The following is a 10,317-nucleotide window of genomic DNA, read 5'->3' as shown; positions in this document are numbered from 1 at the left end:
GACGCTCAGCCAGACGGCCCCACACCTGCTGCAGAAATTCTCACTCCACTCTCAGCCCATTAGGTGCCCAAACAACTCAGCATGACTCTGCATCCATTCCCTTAATTAAAGCCACACCCAGAGCCTTTTTCTCTCTCCAACCGGCTGCTGAAAGATCAGGAAGAACCCCTCGTTGCTGACCGCACACACAGCATGTTTAAAGGAAACCAAACGTACGCACAGGAATACCTCATTTATCCAGACAACATCTGGCATGATGCTTGATACTGAACTTTAAATGTGCTGTCAAACTACATGAGTGTTACCAGGTGATGGATGGGTGTCTCTTGGGACAAATCATGAGAAAGACACATTTTGACCATCTGACGGTTAAAGAAATGGTTGAACGGATTATTAAACATTTATATCATCCCTTTAATCCTTTTCCTACGATAATGCATGGGTTCGGCTGGTGTCCAAATCATTATCACTATCAAAAAAGACAACAGCCAAGTGTATAATTACCCATTACTGTTTTTGGAAACTATTTATTTAATAAATGATAAAGAAGATACCAACAAGGTAAGTACAAAACGAAACATTATCACATTTAAGGGAAAGCAACGGCATGAGAAATACTGCCTTTAGTCGTTTAATAGCCGTATCGTCTTCCAGGTGATTCATCCAAGTGGATTCATTATGAACCTCCCAGACTCATGTATCACCAGCATCCCAAAGAGTAATGACAACAACAGGGTATAACCGTTCTGTTGCAAAAAACTAATTGAAAGACAATTATGATCAATGCAATGTGTGATCATTATAACATTTGCTTTAAGATCTAAAAGCCATATAGAACAAATCTGAAAAACCAAATTCTCGCGTTACTCACTCAATTCGACACTGCTTATTTAAGAAAGAGTAAAAAAGTCAGTCGGCTTGTATATGTTTTGAGTTGTAGAGAAACGTCAGGACCCGGTTGGTTTTATCTGCCATGAGGAGGAGAAGCCGATCTCCCCTCAGAGAGATGAGATAACACATTCCTTCTTAACCTGCTCCACATTATGTTGTGGAAAAGAAACGACGTCACTGAAAAATGGGGAGCTTTTTCCATCTTTCCAGCCTGAACCCTGACTCTACTCAGTACGAGGCATGAGGACATTTCTGGCTGTAAATAACTTGAAACCCTCACGGTCGAGTTTTTAAAAAAGCGGTTTCCTCTGAGACTGTATTTTACTTTCAGCGGCTGGATTTCATTTCTAACACCTTATAAATTACGTTATTTGCCTTTAAATATGACATACTGGCATTATAACATATTTCTTTTTAACATTTCATCGAAGTAACTGATCAAAAGTCATGATATAAAAACACATTTGAAAATTACCTGAGATATTTATTGTTGTTATTATTATTAATGACTCTTGAAGTGTGTCTTGTTTTCTCTCTTTTAGAGCTTACACTAGAAATGAATTGTATAATCGATTAAAACAGCAAAAGCTTTTAGCCAACCTTTCTTGTTCAAAAGTCAAAGATTATAGTGTATTTTAAGTGCAGAGCAGCAAATCCTAGCATTTTGAGCGGTGAAAAAAAACACATTTCTGTCTCTACTGAAAGATTAACGGACAAATAGTTTTCGCCTTTCATTTGCCACTTCTTTTTATGGGTGTTTTCTTGTTATCGGGTCTAACTATGACCAAAATGCATCCTTAATTAAATACAGTTTAAGCAATATTCTGTACTACTACTCAGAATACCTACAAATATCTTTCTTGCCGCACATTCTCAAACGATGTCCCCCTTTTCGTGAGTCTGCTATAAGGACTCCCAACACTTTCTCACAGAAGGATAGGGATAGAGCCATAACGGGATAATGTTTAAACCATGATCATATATCTACAAACAAACACTCGCTCATGACTCGTCTGGCCGTCACTGGGAGGCCAGATCATCCATGACTCATATCTGACAAGTCGTGGGGGGGGAAGGAGTTGAGTAATGCTGAATGACCCTTCAATCTGCCTCGGACACTCCTCGCTGCTGGCCGCTGTGTTTAAACATCACAACAATGTAACTAAGGGAAGTGACTCAGGGATCTGCAGGCAGTCAGATCTAAGTCTAGTCTACAGACTCATGTCTACACTTACCATGCCTGGCGTATATTATCTGCACACATGTCATTCATTCAAAATCAGAAACATGCATGTTTTCTGATTTGACACATTGCTGTTGCTATGTCATTAAGATGCAACGACAAGCTAGCACTTAACCCGAGGCGTTTTATTCCACTGTCACTAAATTAGGCCCTGGTGAACGCAGATTACTAGTTGAAGGAATCAAGCTTCTCCCTGAGATTAACAAGGAAGGAAGAAAACACGACCCTCAGGCTGCAATTCCTTTACAGGAAGTGAATGAGGCAAGCAAGACCAATCTTGTTCAGCTTACATGTTGCAGAGTCAACAGTCCTGAATCACAGCTGTGGGCAAGGCTCAACAAGAGGCTTTGGATTCTGGTTAACCGATCTGGCCTTCTTTAAGACGCCGTAGTGTATCCTCAACCACAGTTTGTACGACCCATAGTGTAGTTTGGTCACTCTAGGATCCGGCTGTGGTTTGTTCAGGCTGTTCTTTACATGTCTAACTTGATTTCAATGTTTAAAGACTTTCAAAGTGCTTTTGTTTAGTTGTCTTTCATGTATGTTTTCCCCCACATGTATGAGCCTTCTGAAGTTAAAGTGAATTCTGCTCTTGTCCACGCACAAATGGTAAAGATATCAGCAAAGGGTTTTTATGGACACATTGAGAAAAGCCTTGTCGGACAAATGGACCCAAGTGCTTTAAGAGCATTCCTAAGGAAAACCAGGTGGTTTGAAATACAATCTTCACTTTTCAGGACAAAAAATATTCTGATTGATGACCAGACACACAAAAGACTTTACCTAGAGCTGCCTGTAAATATGTCTTTAAACAAACTATAACAGAGTAGTAATATGACAATGCCAAGGTGCCTTAACAAAAGGCTTTTAGGTCTGAGAGCCACAGAAAGAGGCATGTTTTTCGACATTTTATTACATAAATGTGTAAGTATAAACTCCAAGTAGGACGTGTGAAAGCCTCTGTAATAGTTTAAACTCAGAGGTGGGAGAAACACTCAGATCTTGTACTTAAGTAGAAATACCAGAGTAAAAGGAATACTCTGTTATAAGTAAGAGTCCTGCAATCAAAATGTGACTTAGATAAAAGTACAAAAGTACTGGCATCAAAATATACTATAATAATAGGGTAGAAGAAAAATTGAAATACTCAAGTAAAGTACAAGTACCTCAAAAGTGTACATAAGTAGTGCACTTGGGTAAATGTACTTAGTTACTTTACACTGTTTAAACTTAAAAGGGGGGAGTAATACTTGTATTAAAAGCTATCCAGTAATGATAATTCCCATTAAAAAATGTGTACTGTCCTCTCTGGCCAACAAAAGGCTTTTAGGTCTGAGTGCCACAGAAAGATGCTAGTTTTTCGACATGTTATTACATAAATGTGTAGGTATAAACACCAATAAGGATGTGTAAAAGTATCTGTAAAGGTTTAAACTCACAGGGGAGTAATACTTGTATTAATAGCTATCCAGTGCTGATAATTCCCATTATTTCCTCACACTTTAAACCACCCAAACTGCCCTCGTTGGCCTACTTTCTGTACAAAGCCCAATTTAAGATTTATTCAGGGACAGACTTGAGGTGTAGGTTGAAATATGGCGACATTTCACACATCATAGTGTTGAAAAACATTGCTTTAAAAGGACATTTATGGGGGGAAAAAACAACTGCCTTTCCAGTGCTAGCTAGCTAACTTCGTTAATCCACACCCAAAGTTTCCCCCTGAAGACAAGCATTCCTCGCTTCTCCCCTTTTGTCGTTTACAGTCGATTTAAACATGGGTTAAATCTTAAAGAAAACGTAGGTGAGTATAACAACACTTACCTTTTGTTGATGATAAACTGGTTGTTCCGTTGATTTAGAGTAACATTAGCCCGAAAAAGTGTCCTCTTTTAGAGAGATAAAAACGGTTAGTGAGGCGAGGAGGACTAGCTGAAACTGTTATAAAGGGTTCGCTTTGTTTGACGCACCGCTACGTCGAGAACGTAACGTGTCCAATGAAAATGCGTCAACTAAAAAGTATTAAATTATTTTAATTGTATTAATTAAATAAGGATCGAGGAGTGCCCGGATCTCCCGAACACGTTTCATTCGCGGCTCCGGTGCTACTACTGCTGTTTTTTTGTGTTTTGTTAATGCTCCAGTTCATCAAAACCCCTTCTTGTTAATTAGACCCCGCCTACAGAGGAAGAACAGCGGCACGTAGGGGCCGCACAAACAAACACACGTAAGAACTGTGAACCCATCCTCACCTCGGATGTGGTGAAAAGTACATTTACTCAGGTACTCAGAGGTGGGAGAAGTACTCAGGTCTTGTACTGTGTGATGAGTGTGTCATCTGATGCTGCCAGCTGGTGAGATGCAGTGGCGGTTCTAGAACAATTTGACTGGGGGGGGGCACAATAAATGCAGGACGAAAAAGACAAAGACAGTATGAAGTAATTGCGCATAAGAAAACAATGCAATACAGTTATTGGTATTTGTTTCATTACACCTTATTATATGCTTACCTTTGTGTGCTGTTTGGGTCTGTGGGACCCGTTTTCAGTGTTTACCAAAAGAAAATGTATGCAAATTAAATTATTTTAACCTGCTTTATTTGGGGGTGGCAGGTGGTGGACCTCACCTCCTCTAGGGGGGTCCGGGGACAAGCTCCCCCGGGAAGATTTTTTTTTAAATGTTGAAGTTAAATGCATCAATCTGGTGCAATGAATGCAAAATGAATTTATGGATACAGCTCTCAAAATTCAGATGAAAGGGAGCTGCATACTTTTCAATAATCCAAACATCTTTAGAATATGATCACAACCAATAACAAATCATTTAAACTGGTTTATTCTTATCTTATGTTACCTAGTTAGCATTCTTTCTTTTTATTTATGCATATTTTACTAATCACTCCCCTTTTTTTTACTGTCCTATAGTACACATTGGAATGATTTCTTACTTTATGTTTTACAACTAGGCTATATTAAATAGATAAAGGTGTGCTCTCTCTCTCCCTCTCTCTCTCGCTCTCTCTCTCCGTGGCGATGACGGCTTGTGTTAAAAAATAATAGTAAAGTGGGGGGACACAAATGGGGTGTGTGTGTGTGTGTGTGTGTGTGTGTGTGTGTGTGTGTGTGTGTGTGTGTGTGTGTGTGTGTGTGTGTGTGTGTGTGTGTGTGTGTGTGTGTGTGTGTGTGTGTGTGTGTGTGTGTGTGTGTGTGAGAGAGAGCGTTTGTGTATGAGAGATTTTTACATATGGCCATCGGGAGATTCTGGACTTTTCCCGGAGTGCCGCTGCCGTTGGTGGGCTGCTGCCTTCGGTGGGCCGCTGGCTCTGGCATAGGTGGACTTTCACAGCGCCGGTACCGCATCCGCCTTAGTGGAGCTGTGAAAGTCCACCGCCGTTGCGACTCTCCGGCTGTAATAGTCCACTACAGGCCCGCGAGGACCCAGGTTATTACAAATAATAATAATCTCCCGTTCATCACGTCCATTCGCGACCCACCTATCACATCTCTGCGCCCCACACTTTGAGGAACGATGACCTACACTGTGTCAAAATTGTGTTCCCACTGAAGAATTACATATTTTTTATTAAACTGATATTCAAGCAGCTGGGAACTGCAGATTTCAGCACATTTATTCACACAGTAAAATTACTATTTTCAACCGCTGTTTAACCCGACATTGTGCGCTACTGAGTATTTTTGTGACCAGGAGAAAGGGATTGATTTAAATGATATCCTAAATACCAAACTGTAGATGTGTAAATAAAAATGTATTTTTGGCCTCACTATGACAGGTAAGCTTTAAATACTCTCACTGTCTGTCACCCTAGATTTAGAGTTGGTATTAGTCGGTTTTTGTCTGCAGTTTTTCGGTTGTATGAGCATGTTGAATAGACTGGCATACCTGTCGGTGAAATAAACATCTCTGATTGGCTGTTCAACTAAAATGTTCCAAAAGATGGAAATGAGAGTGAGAAAGGCTAGATGGAAAATGATATCTAAGAGGGCATATAGGCCTAATGAAGAGTCTTTCGCAATTTTATTATTCGTCTCATCATTCCAATACACATACTGTATATGTGTGCAAGAGTCGTGGGAAAAATGTCAAATAAATAGCTGCTTTGTTTAATGCAAGTACGATGTTAACAGCTTGTATATCTCTAGTCTAAAGTTATCCTTTCCCTTTTTGACTGACAGATAGGCCGACACACTACAGTGCTAGTTGGCCACTTCCTGTAATCTTTATGCTTGGTTCAAGTGCCATATTTTGGCCCAGACACAAACTAGTCAAAAAGTCTGGTTGAACTATTCAAATGTATATTTGCCATGTAAATGGACTTAAATCTCTATCCTGTGACATGATAAAAGCACAAGGTTCATACGTAATGACACAATCAGTTTTTATATGGTCGCCTCCCAGATCAAAACAGGAAATGTGCTAAGTTTGAGAAAGCAAGGTAAGCTGAAATGCTATACACTGTTGTGATTTATCCTTGCATATTAACCAACAAGCTCTGATAGCCAGGGCCGGCCCTGACCAATTTGCTGCCCAAATGCAGACGCTCACTATGACTCGCGCATGCATGCATGCACGTGCAAGGTTGTGGCATGACCACCAAAACAGAAAGATATGGACACAAGATGTGTGCAAATGTATTTAGTTTCCTATCCATTTGAACATGATTTAAGTGGGGGGTGGACCTAACATCCTCTAGGGGGGTCCGTGGGGCATGCTCCCCCGGGAAGATAATGTTTTCTTAATATTGAAGTTAAAAGCATCAATCTGGTGCACTTTGAGAGCAACATGAAGAGCTCTATGGATACATCTCTCAACACCCAAACAGAACTGTAAGCAGATTGACTTTTTCTTTATGGATATTTTACAAATCACTCCCCTTTCAAACTGTATTCTTGTTTATTAACAACTTTTCTTTACTGTCATATAGTATTTTATACCTGTTTTTCATCTATTCTCTTATTTTGCTATAACTATAATGATCATATAAAGGTGTGCCTTTACCTCAATGAGCTGAGGTTATCAGAGCCGCTCGGTCTTTCAGGAGAGAGCTCTCTAAAGCTCTCCCCCCGCGGCCGCTTACACAGTAAATTCCAATGTTAATAAAAGCACACAGAAGCTGTATACGTTTTTTGGGAGTTTGATTCATTTTAAATCAACACAAATACAAAATGAAAACCTATAATTGCACACTAAAACCATTATTTAAAAAAAAAAACTATTTCACATAAACCTCTGGTTTTTACTGGGGCTGGGGCAGTTTAACTTGAGTTTGGGGGGAGGGGGGGGTGCCATAGTTTATGGGCACTGTACGCAATATAGGCGTAGTTCTGTTAGTATAAGATAATAAGATGTACTTTGTTGATCCAAAATCGGGAAAAATATATTTTTTATTTCTATTTATTTCAGGCTCGAAAATGACATTCCCAGAACCAATGACTATATCTTCACTTCTCAAAGAGGTAAATTAGTAATCTTTTTTCTCAAAGCAATGATAAACCTGTGAGTCGATGTAGAAAAGTCAGAATCAATATAGAATTTGTTTATTTTAAAGTAAATTCAGATTGAACATAGTCAAAAAATGTAAATTATAGTGTCCGTCCAATATAAAAACATTACTTATAGTGAAAACCACCCTTGAATGGTGGGATAGTAGACTAAAAGCTTTAGGAATCCAAACTATAACATATAATAAGTACCCTGTATCAAGATTGATGCAAAACAAGTGACATTTGACCTTTTTAGAGAGATTTAGAAAAAAGAACCCACTTCTGGGGTCATTTGGGTGCATTTTGACGATTGACATCTCTTTCTAACCGTTAGAGCCAACAAAATCGAGGGGAAGTTCCTAAAATCCATCTAAACATTACCCATTGGTGAATAGAGTGATGCGCAGCCAGAATACCCAAAACCGGAAGCTGTCATACACTCTCATAGCTATCATAATAGCTATTTATGAAAACTCAGTTTTTGCCATAAATATGACGATGGATTAACCTATGGATTAACCTTCAGCAGCGTTTTTATCGTTGTAATGCCATTGAACACAACTTTTGATCAGAATAACAGCAAAGCTAAGACAATGTCCTGTTTTTGCTACGTAGTGTGATCTGGGCTTGCTTCCCTTACTGCGAGCTTTGATCGCTCAGTGATAATACTTATGCCCCTATAATCTGTGGAATCTCAACTTGCTAGCTGATATCTTGTTTGTGCAGATCCGATAAGTAATAAAGTATTTCTACCGTGATTTCTTTGCTAAATGCGTTAGCATGTTTTCGCTCAGGGCTCATTTAGACGCTTGTTGTGAGACTTGTGTTTTGTTTCGGTAAACATTTTTCATATCCTCAGTTAGCTGAGTTTCTTTCCCGTTAAGTGGGTATGACACATTCATAGGTTTTTAAATGTTAAGAAGCCCTAAGACACAGTTTAGGGAGAAAAAGAACCCCGCAGTCCCCGCGGGCAGGGGCCTCCGGGTTTAACAGGTTAAAAGGTTAAACTCATTTGAAACTAATTTACGTTTGTGGCAAATGTACCAACAGGTTTCAGGCTCTTCGGTGTGTGTACTTTAGTAGCTTTGGATAAAAGTGTCAGCTAAATTAGTTTTACGACTTCCAAAATAGAATATTGAATACAATACAACACTTCTGTCCATCTTGGGAAGACATCACACCGGCTGCTATTCAATCTGACTGGACAAAAGGCATAAATTGATGGTGCCAAAGACCCAATCCTTAATGCCCCCTACTTCCAGAGCCTTTGCTCAGACCAGACACATTTGACCCATCGTCATACACAACCTTTATTTAATCTGAAAAACACATATTGGGTATTGTGAAGAAAAACGTTTGCCCCCTTTTAACATGACCTTAATCTTTATCTAAACTGCGGGGTTTTTTATGACGTAACGTTGCAACGGTGAGTCACAGAAAGCTGTAGACACACACACACACACACACACACACACACACACACATACACACACACACACACACACACACACACGTCACAAACACACACAGACTCCCAAGATAAAAACAATACCTGTTGCTGTCAGGGCTGTTAATTATACAATACCTAATGTGGTAATTATTGGAACAGTGAGTGATTTAACACTACAACAACAATGTCAGTATTTTAGCATTCAGTGCGCCAGGTAGTCATTCAACCAGACAGGCTTTACAATTGCAGACATCACGAATCAGACATCACTAAACCCATCACATCAACACATTGCCCACGTTGTGTGTGTATGAAGGGCGGTGTGTGGTCTGCAGGCCATCACACAGCATCCTGACTCTGCTGTCAACACTCCTGCTGTGATCAACACTTCTATTACCATCACGCAGCTCTCAGATGCTTCAAAATACAACGAAAAACACAAAATCTACTCATCAGTTATTTTTCCAAAAAATACGATATATAACACAAAACTGACAGAAACACATATATTTGTCAGCCACATTGTGTCGACTTCACGGTGTCTTTCCAAAGAGGCACAGCAAGAGGAAAGCAACAACTTGGCAAAGGTTTAAGTAGGGATACTCAAATACATATTGCACCATTGATTACTTTCGGCACATTAGGAGTAAACAAGAACAATCTCCCTTCCCTACCTAAAAGTCATATCAAAAAGGTGCATAAGTGTCATTTGCATTGTACTTTTTATCTGATGATATATTCTAGTTGCAGTATCAATCGGATGGATTCTGCTCAGGCGTGACAACTGTTGCTTCAACTCTATGGGACGAACAGTGTTTTATATGTTGGAAACTTTCATAAATGACCCAAACTGACATTGTAGAAGCAGTCACTCACACAGGGAATTATCAAATAAGCTTTTGCAGCTTTCCTGGTGCCTCTTTGATCTCCTCATTTGGTTTTGAGGACCCCAAAATATGCTCTCAACAACCTGTTTCCAGCAGCAGGAGTGGCAGCAGCAGCTCTGATTTGACTTTGACTGGCTGGTGCAGCTCAACAGTCAGATTCTGTTCTCAAGGGGCAGTGGAGCCCCAAAACAGAGCTAACAGTGAGAGGATTTTGAAAATGATCCATCAGGTGAACACAACGACGACTCCAAATGGATGCTAATGTTGATCAGCTTCTGCTGGATGTACAGTCAATTGAATAGACAATGTTCAAAATGGAAAAGCAAAGGATTGGAATGAAACACT

The sequence above is a fragment of the Notothenia coriiceps genome, unplaced genomic scaffold (genome assembly GCF_000735185.1).
Source record: "Notothenia coriiceps isolate Sejong01 unplaced genomic scaffold, NC01 NC01_scaffold00010730, whole genome shotgun sequence".
NCBI lineage: Eukaryota > Metazoa > Chordata > Actinopteri > Perciformes > Nototheniidae > Notothenia > Notothenia coriiceps.
The sequence above is the reverse complement of the archived record's forward strand: the minus strand, read 5'-3'. Positions refer to the sequence as shown.